The 15585-nt window shown below is 38.7% G+C and overlaps 1 long non-coding RNA gene across 1 annotated transcript; it reads right to left on the bottom strand.

Annotated features, from left to right (window-relative positions):
* Positions 1–2716: 2716 nt before the first annotated feature.
* Positions 2717–9662, bottom strand: LOC125326313. The gene is made up of 3 exons (XR_007203755.1): positions 9463–9662; positions 8563–8659; positions 2717–3018 (listed from the first exon to the last, which is right to left on the bottom strand). It is a non-coding gene; the product is annotated as an uncharacterized LOC125326313 (long non-coding RNA).
* Between the last annotated feature and the right edge of the window lie 5923 nt (positions 9663–15585).

Raw genomic sequence — 15585 nt, forward strand, 5'->3', positions numbered from 1 at the left:
CAGTAAAAATACTTAAAGTTAGAAAACCTCAGTTAGAGGAGTTTACTTTCTAAGAAACCCTTGATGGTTCCTGTTGTTCTCTAGTGCAAGCCACTGAGGCAGTCATCACCAAAAGATACCTGTAGTTCATGACAAGTATTTACACTAGACAATCCTCCATTTCATAAGACATTTTTTCTGGTCAACTGAACTTAGTATGGACCTTGTACTAACAAAAAAAGGACTGGTTGCGGATGTGAAGTTTGGAGGCAGTCTTGGTCACAGTGACCATTTGATGGTGGAGCTCAGGATCCTGCATGGAAGAAGCAAGGCAGTAATCAGGATTACAACCCCACATATCAGGAAAGCTAACTGTTTTCTTAAAGGTCCTACTTGGAGAAATTCATGGGTTAGGGCTCTGGAAGAGAGCTAGTTAATATTCAGGCATCACTTCCTCCAAGCTCAGTATCTTTGTATTTCTGCGAGTAAGAAATCAAGCAAAGGGGTCAGGAGACCTGCATGGATGAGCAAGAAGCTTCTAGCAAAGCTCCAACAGAAGAAGAAAGTGTACAGAATGTGGAAAAAGGGACAGGCCACTTTGAAGGAATATAGGAATGTTGTCAGAGCATGCAGGGGTGTGACAAAGAAAGGCTAAGATCCATTTGGAATGAAAGCTGGCAAAGGATGTCAAGGACAACCAGAAGGACTTATTCAATTGTATCAGTAAGAGAGGGAAGACTAGAAAAAATGTCAGCCCACTGCTGAATGAGGTTGGTGTCCTGGTGACAATGGATACAGAGGAAGCTCTGGAGGAAGGAAGAGTTTCCTTTGGTAGAGTAGGATAGGGTTAGAGATCAATTAGGCAAACTTGATAATGGCAAATCCATGGGCCCTGATGGAATACATGCATGGGTGCTATTGATAAGCCACTCTCCATCATGTTTGAAAGGTCATGGAGAACCGCAAAGGTGCCTGAGAACTGGAGGAAAGCCAATGGCACTTCAGTCTTCAAAAGGGCAGAAAGGAGGACCCAGGGACCTACAGGACAGTCAGCCTCACCTCAATCCCTGGTAAAGGGGTGGGATAGCTGCTCGTTCTGGATGTCGCTGAGCATGTGGAGGAACAGAAGGTCAACAGGAGTGGTCAACATGAATTCAGCAAGGGGAGATATTGTTTGACCTATCCAATAGCCTGGAATGACTGCCTGGTAGATGAGGAGAAAGCCATGAACGTTAACCTTAACTTCAGCAAGGCTTTTGATGCTGTGTCCCACAAGATACTCATAGGCAAACTTAGGAAGGGTGGGCTGAGCAAGTGGACAGTGCAGTGGGTTGAGAAATGGCTGAATGGCAGATCCCAGAGGGTTGTGTTCAGCCATGCAGAGCCTAGCTGGAGGCCTGTAACTTGTGGTATATCTCAGGGGTCAGTACTTCTAGCTGTAGATGTGATTTTGGATTTTTTATTTTCCAAAAGTGTGAAGAATGTTTGACAAATTTTATCAGAACATTTCAAAGTTTGTGCAGTGAGTTTCATATCTTAAAGATCACTGTATCTTATTTGAATTACTATTTAACGTTAGCAATATTTATTAACGAGAAATTATATGTGTAATCAGATGGATTAGCAAAATCAATAAATTCCAGTAGTCCATTTTTAACACTCTTTTAACGCTGCTTTCCGTGCTAAGGAAACTGAATGCAATTCTAATTCATTATATAATAAGACTTCTGATCTAAATACAGAATTTTCTTTGAATTATATAGCTGCTATTCAGGCTAATTTATACATGACAGATTTGTTATATGCTAACTCTAAGTGTAAAACTTTTCACGAATTCTCAAAAGGGATGTAGGAAGGAGATGGCAGAAGAAAATAAGGTGACCAATCCATTATAGCTGTTACTGGCAGGTGCTTTAATTCAAACTTATAGATCCAAGTCTGATCTTTAGAAAACTTCATAAGCTTAGAGGCATCCCTGCTGACTTCAGAATTAGCATATGCAAGATAAAAGCAAATGCAATTCTTAAATTATTACCATAGCAACATTATTAAAGTTATGTTAAATAAGACTGCAACAATGTTTCTATTTAGAAAAAAACAAAACAACAATGCTTCCTTCTCTTTAGTAGTCCATATAAAATGAACCATTACAGAAATATTTACTTCAAGTCTTCCTCACAATTAGAGGTTATTATCTCAAGTAATGTTCGATCACCACTGAAATAGTATAAAATCTTTGGTGACTAATACATTGTATTAAAAATTTAACATCCTAAAATTACAGATCTAAATATTTCACTTACAACTGATCCACAAGCCAAACTGAAAATTCCAATAAATAACCTCATTTGGAGTGCAAAGCCAATATACTTTCCATCCATTCCAGCAGTTGCTCCATAAGGATACCTTTATGTACATATGCACACTGAGTTTACTAGGCAACATTTTCAGCATTGTTTGCAGTTTGCAGTTACTCAAAAGTACCCAGCACAATCCTATTTCTGTATGTAGCAATGCATGACAGGTATATTTTCTCTTTATTCTAGATTATCAGAACTTTTTCTTTTACCTTGCCTAAATGTCTCCTAATATTAATGCCTCTATCTTTTCCCATTAGGAAATATCCTAAAATATAAACATATATTTGTTAATCATGAAAGGAGCAAGAGCAGAAAAGTGTTATTCAGGAGACTGTTGAGTGAAAACAAGATAGATATGGTCTTCTAAATTGTCATCCTTTAAATATTACACCAACATTTTAATGGGTAAAAAATTAATTTACATCAGATTAGTTAGGCAGCTACTTGGGAGTAGAAATGCACACAAAACTGACAGTGAACTGGAATCACAGGTGCCCCCAATGCTCTCATTTGCACAGCCTGGATATCTTTCCTCTGCCTTTTCAGATACCAATAATGGAAAATGAAGTGGGAGAAGTAAGTTCCCATAAAGTTGCTGCGTCAGCCAGAATGATTGGCACATGATGCACTCTGCCTTTCTTCTTGCATCTACTTGTTTCGTCCTGGAAGGCATTCTAGTCTGCAAGAGAATTGGAAACAAGGTATTACTTGTAATCAGTCACAAATCCTTGGCAAGAAAAAGAGAACAGTGAGTTTCTTGCTTTTAGACAGCTTTAACATTTTTTTCTTTTGGTGCTGTGTGTCTTCAGGATGGGACAAGCATTCATTCAGGCCGTGCATAAAATAAATACAAAGTGCTTCCTATTCCCAGAAGAAATAAATGCTCATTCTGAACCAATTTATTGTAGTCAGCCTGAAATTGATAGCTTCTTCTTAACGCCAAAATCTTCATTTCTGAAATCAACTCCACAACCTCAAGAAGACATCTTTTGCTGTAGTGAGATGTTGATTGGCATGCTCTCATTTGAAATGACATTGTTTCTAAATGTGTCCAAATTTTCAGAATTTAGAATCATATCCAAAGATTAATTTTTTGCTTGTTGCTTTGAGTTAATGTCCTAGATTCACCGGGAATAGAGTTAATTTTTCTTCTAGTAGCTGGTACAGGGCTATTTTTGGGATTTAGTATGAGATTAATGATGACACACTTAAGCTTTTGTAGTTGGTAAGTAGTGTTTACTTTAAGTCAAGGGATTTCCAGTTTCCCATGTTCTGCCAGTGAGCAGGCTGACAAGAAGCTGTGAGGCAGCATGGCCAGGACAGATGACCCAAACTGGCCAAAGGGAGAATCCATACCATAGAATGTCGTGCTCAGTATATAAACTGTGAAGAATGGCCAGGAGCTACTGATTGATCACTGCTTGGGGATGGACCAGGCATCAGTCTCCAGGTGCTGGGTGATTGTATTGTGCACTGCTTGTCTATCTTGGACTTTATTTATCTCTTTTTATTTTTTTTTTTTATTTTGGTGTTGTCTCCCTTTTCATTATAATTGTTGCTGTTATTTTTATTTTATCTCAGTTATTAAACTGTTCTTAACCTATAATTTGTACACTCTTCCTGATTCTACTCCTCATCCCATCAGGGAAGGAGGGCGTGGGGAGCAGCTGTGGTGCCTAGCTGGGGGTTACACCGTGACAGATAACCAGATGTGAAACGTAGAAGGATTATAATGAGGTTTCCATGAACGCAAGGCATCAGCAAGGATGAATTATAGCAGGAAGGGTAAAACTCCTCATTAGATTGCAAGGGTCTGTCTAATTAAAATTTGCAAAGTGAAGAATGAATCATGCTCTGTATTCTGGAATGCCATGAAGCTTTCAAGGGAAAAAAATCCCCACAATTCTTTCAGCATATTACCCAGGCTGCTTATGTGACCTCGCAGGCACTCTCTGAGTCAGAGAACATTCTGAAAAGAAAATTTGTCTTTTAAACTCTCAAGGAGAGCATATGGAAGAGGTGGGGAAGAAGGTATCAGCTGGTTATATGAAATGGAGGTTTTGATTCTTCAGTAGTAATGAATGGACAACTTCCCTCACCAATTCTTTTTCCAGAGATATCCTAAAATGAGATGTCTCAGAAAACAATGCCATATTTAAGCCTTATACATTTGATTTAAACATGCTCCTCGTTACTAATAAACCACAAAAATTGTGGGATACTGACTCAGTTCACAGTCCTATAATTTACCTGAAGTATTAAATTATTAATAATTGCTCCTCAATTGTAATTATGAACTTAGGAGAGCTGTTGGATTAGCATTTCTAGTTTGATGTCCTATTTTCCCCTCTCTTTCAGAAGTGCAAGTGTCTCTGTAGGCAGATAATGAAGCACATAGTAACTTGGCAACCTTATAGGAATACTGAGGCAGTGTTCTCAGAGCTTTGTTTCTCCTAGTTTCAGGAAGGGACCTGGGGATCCTGGTCGATGGCAAGTTGAGCATGAGTCAGCAGTGCCCGGGCAGCCAGGGGGCCAACCATGTCCTGTGGGGCATCAGGCACAGCATCGCCAGCCGGGCAAGGGAGGGGATTGTCCCATTCTGCTCTGCACTGGGGCGGCCTCACCTCGAGTCCTGTGTGCAGCTGTGGTGACTGCACTTAGGTTTAATATCAGAAAGATATTAAAATATTAGAAAGCGTCCAAAGGAGGGCAACAAAAGTGGTGAAAGCCTTGAGGGGAAGCTGTATGACAAGCGGCTGAGGTTGCTTGGTCTGTTCATCCTATAGAAGAGGAGGGCAGGCACTGATCTCTGGTCTGTGGTGACCAGTGACAGGACCTGAGGGATTAACCCAAATTTGTGTTTGGGAGATTTAGGCTGGATAGTAGGAAAAGGTTCTTGCCCTAGAGGGTGGTTGGGCACTGGAACAGGCTCCCCAGGGAAGTGGTCACAGCACCAAGCCTGTCTGAGTGCAAGAAGGGTTTGGACAACGCTCTCAGGAACATGGTGTGATTCTTTGCAATGTCTTGCGCAGGAGTGGGACTTTGATGATACTTTTGGGACCTTTCAACTCAGGATATTCTATGATTGTAATATATTTTATAGTTTCCTAATCCCAAAAAGACTCCTTGCAACAGGATTAATGTTTTGAAATGGGAATGACTGCATCCAAACAAAGTCCCTCTGCTTAATATTTCTTACCCAACATAGTGGTCAAGAGCAGATGTTGGAGGAAAATACTAGGACCAACCAAGTGGGCAGCAATACTTTCCCAGAACTCCCTCACAGCCTCCAATATTTTCAGCTCAGGGACTTACTCTATGAAAATTTGTATGCTTGAATTTAATAGCCTTTTTAGATTCCACTGATTTTCCTAATGGCTTTTTGAACTAATGTAAATTTTTAACAATCACTGCATGTCATGTCATGGAGCTCCATAGCTCACCTACCTATCATGGACAGAATCACTTCCTTTAGTTCCTTTTGCATGACTCTCAATAGTTTCATCTGGCTCCTTGCTCTTTTACCAGAAGAAATTTTGAGCTGCATCTTTTCGATAATGTGGATGTTTTTACAGGTCATTACCTTGTTTCTTACACTATTTCTTTTCTAAGCAAGGAGTCCTACTTTTCCAACCTACTCCTTGTAGAAAAGTATTCCATATATTTGATCATTGTCTGATTTTTTTAGCCCCTCTCTGAACTTTTTCTAGCTTTAACACTGTCTTTTTGAAAAGGGAGGAGTGTGGGAGAGGCAGATGTTCAGAGCAATGCACATCATATAAGATAAAGGAGTACCTTGGATTAGAAAAGTAGGATAAAATATTTTAATTAGATTAATACCAAGATTTCACTTTAGATTACTAGTAGCCATCTTACAGCCTAGTAAGTTCTAAATTTCCAGTTAATTCCCTTGCCAACAATGAAATCTAAATTCATTTTGCTTGTTGCAGTAGATCACTGTGGCAATGAAGTCCTCCCACGTGCTTCTGGAATCATAGGTAGAGTATATAATCAATACTGCTTGGTGTCTTTAGTAATACCTCCCTTAGATTTGCGCTACCCACTGCTCAGCCAAGAAGAAGGAATAATTGTTCCAGATGTTCATAAGTTAATGTTAGTGGTATAACTGAGCTGCAACCAAAAGTGACCTGATAAGGTTAATTTCATTTAAAGGAAATGCTGGCTTCTTATGGGGAAAATAAAGCTTCTTCTCAGAATCTAAAGGCTTTCAGATTATTTCAACTTTGTTAATTTTATCAAGTCTACATGGCCCAAATTATCAGCAGCATTTTCTGCTTAATTTAACTTGCTTTTATCACTCAGTTCTATGCGTTCAAAGATTTTAAGTTCTTAACTTGCTTGTTCCTAGCAATGAACTGTTTGCTTGTGTTTATTTTATGAGAAGAAAAAAAAAAAAAGATAAATTATGTTTTCTGGGAGGCGTAACAATCCTGCCTCAAATGTTAAGCAGCCAGAAACCAGAGCTTACACACTGACTCACTGTCATTCCTAATGATATACTGTGTCTACAAATTATTCTCTTCATCAGATCAGTCAGCAACCACACATGAGCTCCATGACAGCTGCCAAGCTTAAAAAAATGTTTCCTTTTTCTCAAAAATATGTTCAAAATCAAGCCAGAGGAAACTGTAGCCCAAAATTACTTTTAGTTTTGAGCCCAGCTCTTCCAGAATCCTATTAAAATGCCTGCTTTCAATTGTTTTCCATGGTGGCTGACAGTGTCTGCAGTCAATCCTAGTTTGATGAGGACGGTTCCCAGTGGTTTTGGGGGGTTGTTTCCTTTTTGTTTTGTTTTTTAATGTGAATGTAACAAAGGTTAGAATGGCATTCAAAATGAAATTCTGCCATTCCATATTCATTGTGTCACAGTGCTTTTTAGCTCAATTTCCCCAACTGCAATGTAAAGATGATTTCCCCTGACTGGAAGCCCTGTAAACACATGCAAGGATATGTGGGTCACTGTTCAGCCATGTACTTGAAAATGCACTCATGGTAGCACTGAGTAGGACAAGTGGCAATCCTTTTAAAAAACTCAGTCTTTATAATGATTTATCCCTGTAGTAGAGTTAAACATAATGCATTATGTTTGAATATTAATGTTATTTATAACAGCATGACACACCAAAGCAAGACATTTGAATAAAAATAACTCCTCTATTAGTTTGAACTATCATTTAAAAATACCATTGTACAGAATCATAAAGCTACACAGTGGTACCTTACTACATAATTATGTCTTTCTGCCAGATTTGTGTTGTGGACAGAAACAATTAAAACTTTACAGAAGGAAAGATGTTTTTAAAAAAATTCTCTAACTCTGGCAATAAGTTCCCATTAGGTTCAATAAGTGAAAGAATCCTCTTTTCACCTTGCAAACTCCTGTAAGTCATTGTTACTCAAACCCTGAGGCAGACTGATGTATAATTGAAAAAGAAAAGCCACTGGCCAAAAGCATATCCATGGAGAGAGTTGTGGTGTGTTTTGCATCCAATTTTTTTTCAAACAAAGGGTAATTCTATTCAACAAATTCAAGCAGCAGTAGGAAACTTTTATTCCACATGATATTTATTGCAATCTTTTACTGGTTTTGTTAAAATTGAAAAACTAGAAAGTTATTTTATTACAGGTTTTGTCTAACAATAATATGATTTGATCGTTACCCAAGGTGTAAATGACATCAAAAGCTGAATTAATGTACAATTTACCAACCTTAGTTATCAGAAACAAAAAATTAAGACCTCAGATTTTGATAGTCAAGTTTCAAAATGAAAGTAGTTTATAACTGAATGCTTCTCTCCAGAATGAACAAAATAGCTGGAATAATTATTTTCTTTAAGCCCTATATCAGTGCTTTCAGCACATAAGTGAGTCCAATATCAACGCCTGGGAACAATACCCTATTCAAAATGTCAGGTTTTCTACAGCCCAAAGTTTTATTTTGGGGTAATTACTGACATGAACATTTTAACTGACAGTATCTGTTAGGAGCACCATAACAATAAAATTTCTAAGTGATATTGCTTTCTTGTATGCTAATGTCCAGTCATGCCTTTGTGATACTCAGGAAGTCCTGGAATCCTGAAGGGTACCAGGTTCCTTCAGGATCACCAACATCCTTCCTGCACCAGGTTGAATAGTAGTATATCTATCAAATCACCCTAGAATAAAGTAAACTAATAGAGCTAAGAAGAAATAAACTCACCTCATTTAATCCAGAAGAGCCACGGTGGGAGAGAAGGCTGGCTGGTTGAATGTTTCAGAGATATGCATGCTGAAGGTTGCACCTTCTACCATCTTACCTTCTCAGATTTAGGGAAAGATGTAGAGAAATGGAATAACAATAAGGAGGACAAAGAAAAAGTGGTAGCAGTAAAATCAGTAGTGTTGCTGCATAAAAGTTCTTTAGTATCTTTAATATCCATTATAGATTTACAAATTCCAGAGATTATACAAGGAGTCTACACTTTTTTCAACTCATTTGACAGGCAACATGTTAATAAATGAATTCAGGTGAATTCAGGTGAAACAATTTGTCCATGAAAGAGTAAAATTGTGTGATATGTCATGAATTGGGCAAAAATGTAGATGCATTTTGAGAAAAAGTTTATAAAGTGACCCTACTAAAGTGCTTTAACTGCCCAAATTGTGACACTGTAATTGCTGCAAGCTAAATTTACTGAGTCATCTGTCAGCTGTCTAATAGAAGAGAAAACGCACTGTACCAGGGGTTAATCGCAGAATCACAGAACATGCTGAGTTGGAAGGGACCCACAAGGATCATTGAACCCAACTCTTAGACTGCATATTCTCTTCAGGGCCTCCCTGCCTTCAAGGGATTCAATGTAACATGTTTCTGTGGCATCTTTAAGCCTTAAGAATAAATGATAAAGGTCAAAGTCAAAAAGTTATCTAAGTTTTTTCTGTTTTCCTCTGAGAAAGAACACTAAAAAAAATCTCAATTGACAATAATAAAATCATTAAAGATTAAAACAATAAATTTTTAAAAAAACATCTTCTCAACTTTTACATTCTTTCAGAATTAGACAAAATATTAATCAGAGAAAGAAGAAGAAAGTCCTCTGTAAAAGAATGAGATACGCACCTTTATAGGGAAACCAAAGTTTGCAAGTTCTAACAGCTCTAATAGTGGCTTTGTCCTGGCAAAGCTTGCCATTTAGGCTGGAAATAATCTTGCTATTCCTTTTAGAGCTGCACTGTTTGTTAGCATCCTGGCCAAGTATCAGCTGTCAAGCTTGATGACAGTAAGGGATAATGGGGAAAGAGGGCTGTTTTTGCTTTGTATATGAGCCAAGTCAGACCTAAGGCTTGATATTCTGTGATAGGAGGAAAAGTCTAAGCCCTATGTTCTGCAAACTTGCAAAGCTGAAAACCTCTCTGAAACTATTTGAATCTAATTAAATACAGACATGATTAGGAATCTTTTTCTGTGGATCAGATATAGCAAATGAGGTTAAATTTGGATATGCCAGTTCTGAGAAGGTGGTAAAGCAATAGTCCCAGTTTTGCTCTCTTAGCACAAGTTAGTTTTTTTTCAGTGATTGCTCTTTCTATTACTAGTGTTGGTCGTAGACATTATGAATTAGTTGTCTGTTATTTAACATATCAGATCCCATCCAGAATTCAATTATTCTGTCATTAAATAGCTTCTCTTTTTCATTAAATTAACTTCTTCAGTATTCTAATCTATCACAGGAACAAAAATTATCACTCATAATCAGAAAAGAGGAGGCATAACTTCCATAAAATTATTAAAATTACCCACATTGAGGTATTTTCAGATTATTATGAAATGCTTTTTTTGTGAAATACATTGTATGTTCATCTCTGAATGAACGAGAAGGAAAGCAAAGTGAAACGTGAAGTCACTGACGGAAACACTGACACAACACCAGAGCAAAGTAAGTTCCTTTAAGAAAGGGTACAGTCTTTGTTCTTGAAAGAAGAGTCATTAAGGACTAGCTTTCATTTTCCCTGGGGCCATTTTCAAGTGTGGCTAACCAACAATCATCATTATTTTTTTTAACATTGGGTAATTATACTAGTATTGCGGTAAAAGTTACTAATTTTTTTCTAAGATCTTATTGTTCATAGGCAGTGAACAATCCAAAATGGCTATCTCTGCATACCACATCCTGATAAAAGAGCAAGATATTCAGCCACCAGTGATTAATTTTCTGTTGCTGCAGTGTCAGTCACGAGCAAATCAGGTTAGTATGTCAGACAGCGCACTGGAGGAGACTGTATCACCTCTTCCTTATCTTTCAGTGGGAAAGAGTTCTTGATCATTCATTGCCAGCACTGACAACCACCTCTCATCTCTTCATATTTCCACCCACCTCCCCTCAAAAATATGTTTAAGTTTACAAAAGCAATTATTGAGTCAGCATGGGATACATTTCTTCACATAAATAGATATAAGGTGTTATGCCTGCTATATTGCGTATTTCTGAGACGAGTTGTACTGAACTCTATGTGCAGCTCAGAAAGTTTCAAAACAAACACTTTCGCATACCTAAGTAAAGATATCTTAGGAAAAAAAAGACAAAACACCACCAAGTAGAACAAACAAACAAACCACCAACCAACCACAAAAAATCTAAACAACTTTTGAGCTTTTTCAGCATACTGAGTGCATAACTGTCATGACACTAATAATGTGGTGCTTAGGAACATGGTTTAGTGGGGGACCTGGCAGCATGGGGTTACGGTTGGACTCAATGATCTTAGAGGTCTTTATCAAACTTAGCTATTTTATGATTCCATGATTGGACACTTTATTTTCCTTGACAATTTCTGGCAAAGAGTAAGACTTGTAAAAGAAGGAAATGCAAAAGGAGGAATTTAAAGATAATGAGATACCAAGACACCTGTCAAGAATCTAAAGGTTGCTGTATTTCTCCTGCTACAGAAAAGTGAGGTGGTAAAGTGCTGATAAGGTACTCACCACAGGTCTAAGAAGGCTTGATAGGTTAGATCAACCATAAAAATGAAAGAATGCAATGTGAAATTTCTCATTTAATTTCTCCCTGAGACTGAAGCAAATAATTTTAAAAAATGGTGTGTACCAATCTCTAATGGTTTTAAATACTTGTTCAAATTTTTGCATACATGATCTTCACTGAGTTCCAAAATATTTCTGGAGGAACAAAGTAATTCATAATTTTGCTATTAATTCATTCAGTAATTCAGCACTAATTCTTAATATTTGAAAATTTTAAAGTTAAAAGGAAACAAAGGTGAATATAATTGCAGAGCAGTATCTATTACACACTAATTTAACAGCTCAGGAACTTAAATAACCTAGCAATCAATCTGAACTAGCATTTTCCCAGGGATTACTGAAAACAAGAACTGTAATAGTATCTTTCCCAGACATCTGAGAAGACCTTTATTTTTAAAATGAGATTTTTAATCAAGAATCCTTTAATTTTCCTGGCACAGATTTTCCTTTTCACAAAAGTTGGAATCTGAAAGCTCATACAAGAGTCTTTTAAATGATGTGAAAAGCCTTCAATGATACTAAAAAGGTCAACAAAAGACAAAAAGAACATAAAGAAAAAAAAAACACATTTTTTTAGATACATTAAAATGTAGTTTTATAATTTTTTCCAGGTTCTGGTAATAGAATAAAAGAAAGATAGTGCCACTCCACAGAAAAGAGCATTCATACACTCCTTGAACCTCTGTCTGTCACTAAATAAATGTAAACCTGCTACAGTGGGAAAAACTTACAGCTAACATACGTGTATCTTACGTGAATCATAGACTCATAGAATATCCTGAGTTAGAAGGAACCCAAAAAAATCATCACAATTCAAATCCTGGCCCTTCAAAGGACGACCCCAAGAGTCATACCATGTGCCTGAGAACACTGTCCAAACACTTCTTAAGTCTGGCAGTCTTGGGGCTTTGACCACTTCCCTGAGGAGCCTGTTCCAGTGCTCAACTGAAAAAACTTCACCCTTTGGGTGAAGAACCTTTTTCTTCATATCCAACCTAAATGTCCCCTGACTCAACTTCATGTCGTTCCCTCAGGTTCTGAGGGATCCTGGTCACCAGACAGAAGAAATCAGTGCCTACCCCTTTGCTTCCCCTAATGAGGAAGCTGTAGAGTGTGATGAGGTAAACCTTCAGTGTCCTCTTCTCCAGACTGAAAAATCCAAGTCACCTCAGCCGCTCCTCATACAGCTTCCCCTTCAGACTCTTCACCATCTTTGTTGCTCTCCTATGGATACTCCCTAATAACATTTTGACTATTTCATATTGTGGTGCCCAAAACTGCCCCCAGCACTTGAGGTGAGGCTGCCCCAGTGCAGAGCAGAGCGGGACAATCCCCTCCCTTCCCTGGCCGATGATGCTGTGCCTGATGCCCCCAGGACATGGCTGGCCCTCCTGGCTGCCAGGGCATTGCTGATTCACATTCACTTTGCCATCAACCAGGACCCCCAGGTCCCTTCCTGCAGCACTGCCCTCCAGCCTCTCATTCCCCAGTCTATAGGCACATCCAGGGTTGCCCCATGCCATGTGCAGAATCCAGCACTTGCCCTTGGTAAACTTCACACACAGGTGAATTCCCAGCCTTCTAATTTGTCAAGATCTCTCTGCAGGGCCTCTCTGCTATCAAGGGAGTTAAGAACTCCTCCCTCTTTACCATTGTTGGCAAATTTACTTCATATAGCTTTGGGTCCTGCATCCAATTAATCTGTGAAGAGGTTGAGGAGCACTGGTAATAAAATGGAGGCTTGAAGAACCAAACTAGTGACCAGTTACAAGGCTGATATAACCCCATGAGTTCTTTGTGGAAGACTGTAAGCCCTTGGCACAAGAGCCCTCTGCACTCCCTTGGAGGAGAGAGGCTTGAGGGCAAAAAGACTTTGCCCAGAGATAAGCAACCTTCCTCTGGGTCATGGTGACAAAGTGAACCACCCCCAGCACGCCTTGTTTCTATATGGTAATAGCCTGTACCCAGTTGGCTAATTGGTTTCTACCCCACCCCCTGCCTTTCCCATAAAAGCCCCCTGTTTCTGCCCCTCAGGAGGGAGCCTTTTTCCCAGGCCTCCCCTTCACAGGGACTGCTGGACAATAAAAGCTGCCTCTGTGGAGTTGCCATACGAGGCTCCTGTCTCTCTGCCCAGAGTTCACCTTGGGTGATTTCACAAAGAACTGAATCACAGGAGCTGGAATCACTTGTATCAGAGAAGTTGCTACACTTGCTGAAATCCCCTGCTGCCCAGGCAGGCCGGCCACCGCCCCTGGAAGAGTTGTTCTTTGCAGGACGCTCTCTCTAGGAAGGTTGCAGCACACCAGTGCTGACCAGCATCGGACTCCCCACGATAGTTCTTCATTAATTTTTAAGAGCAATGTACATTATCAGACAAAATATTTAGGATGAAAAAACTGATGAAAGAATTCTTCAAAAAGGAAACATATGTCTTTAATAAAAAATACATGTTCAAGTTTATCTGCAAGCCATGTTGTATTTATTATATTCGAACTAGGAACTGCCCAAGCACATGTTAAATGTACAGGGAGTTCAGGGGTTCCATCAGCAGAAAAGCTTCCAGCTGATATTTCTGAATTCCCATATACAATGTTGCTTACTCTACTGCATTGAATGTGTACCAGACTGGCAGTCCTTGGACATATTTTTGTGCATCAGGAGCAACTCCTTTATTGTCTGGAACTTCTTTCTCTTTTAACTCCAGACCATGTATGTGTAGCCTTGGATTCTGAAGAAGGAATGACTCAAAAGATGATTAACAACTAAAATCCCAGCCAGGAAGAAGACAAAACTGATGGAGCCTCACCTAGCAGCAGACTCCCTGCAGTGAAAGGCTACCTCCTCATCATGAACATTTGAGTTAGTGGGAGGCACTCTTGCATTACCAAAAGCAGTCTTAAATTTACACAAATAGTAAATTGTAATTTCACAAGTTATATGCTACTCCTGAAATTCACATGCTATTTCTAAATTGGAGTTGGTTGAATGGTAAAACTGCTACATCAAAAGAACACTGCTCTGACCCCCACTGTAAAACCTTATCTTTTTTTCATAAGATTCAAAGAGAGAAAATAGATTTTTGGGGATGCAAAGTCTTACTTTGAAAGAGGCAATGAAGTGTAAATTATTCAAGCTTGTGAACAAAAATTTCAGTTGCATGTATAGTAGGGAAATATTGATTCCTCCGCAAAAATCTAGGTGAAAGCAAGCTTCTAATGTAGACATAAATTTCCCATTATTGGTTTCTAGTTCACACAAACACCTTTAGTAGGTTTCTCTAATCCCATTTAATTCTCCACACAACTAGGGTGAAAAATGCAACAGAAGTCCCAATTTATGAGTTAAAAAATAAAATTTGCACTTACTCATTTGACCAGACATTTAGAATTTCAAATTAACACTCGGTTACTTAACAGGGCATTCAAATGGCAATTTCATATAGGTAAGTTGAAAAGTAAGACCATGAGAATTTTGGTATTTCTTCTTCGACTTTCCTTCATGCCTTTGTCTGTTTGTGCTTATCAATGCATTGTAACACAGCTTCAGACAATAAGGACAAGTGCCTCTTCACTAAAGTTAGTGCACTGTGTCCATTTTCCACCTGCTACAAATCTGGCCCGTAATTCACTGATTTGCTGAAATATTCCAAACAACGAAGTGAGTAAATAAAATTTATGCACTTAGTCTTAAAACTAGGCTTTGCACAATGAGCAGGATCAGAACTCATGATAAGCCATATGCAAATCACAGGAATGCTGTTCAGTCCCTGCACTTTTCCAAAACACAATCTGGACTATCTACCACTTTTTCTCTTAAGATTGTGGTGGTGCTTCCCCCGCACCATGAGGCCTGCTCTGCAATCTCAGGATCTCCTGACAAGCTTTGACTTGAGCTCTCCTGGACTGCAGTGAGCTGCACCAGCAACTCCCTCTGAATTGGACACCTCTCAGAGCTCATGAACCTTCAAGTTTGCCATACTTGAAAGATTGTCACTGACGATGAGGCCTACTCTGACAGAATACACAGACACACCTGAGGTGCAACCCATACCTGTTGAAAAATGCTGAGAGACCTGATGTCTTTCACTGAACACTAGGAGAATTTTTGGTAGGTACCTTTACACACATAAATGTAGATGTATACTTCTTCTTGCCTGTGTATGCATGTCTATTTATTATGGTATGAAGGTTATCACGAGTCTAT

Source organism: Corvus hawaiiensis, chromosome 5 (assembly GCF_020740725.1).
Source record: "Corvus hawaiiensis isolate bCorHaw1 chromosome 5, bCorHaw1.pri.cur, whole genome shotgun sequence".
NCBI lineage: Eukaryota > Metazoa > Chordata > Aves > Passeriformes > Corvidae > Corvus > Corvus hawaiiensis.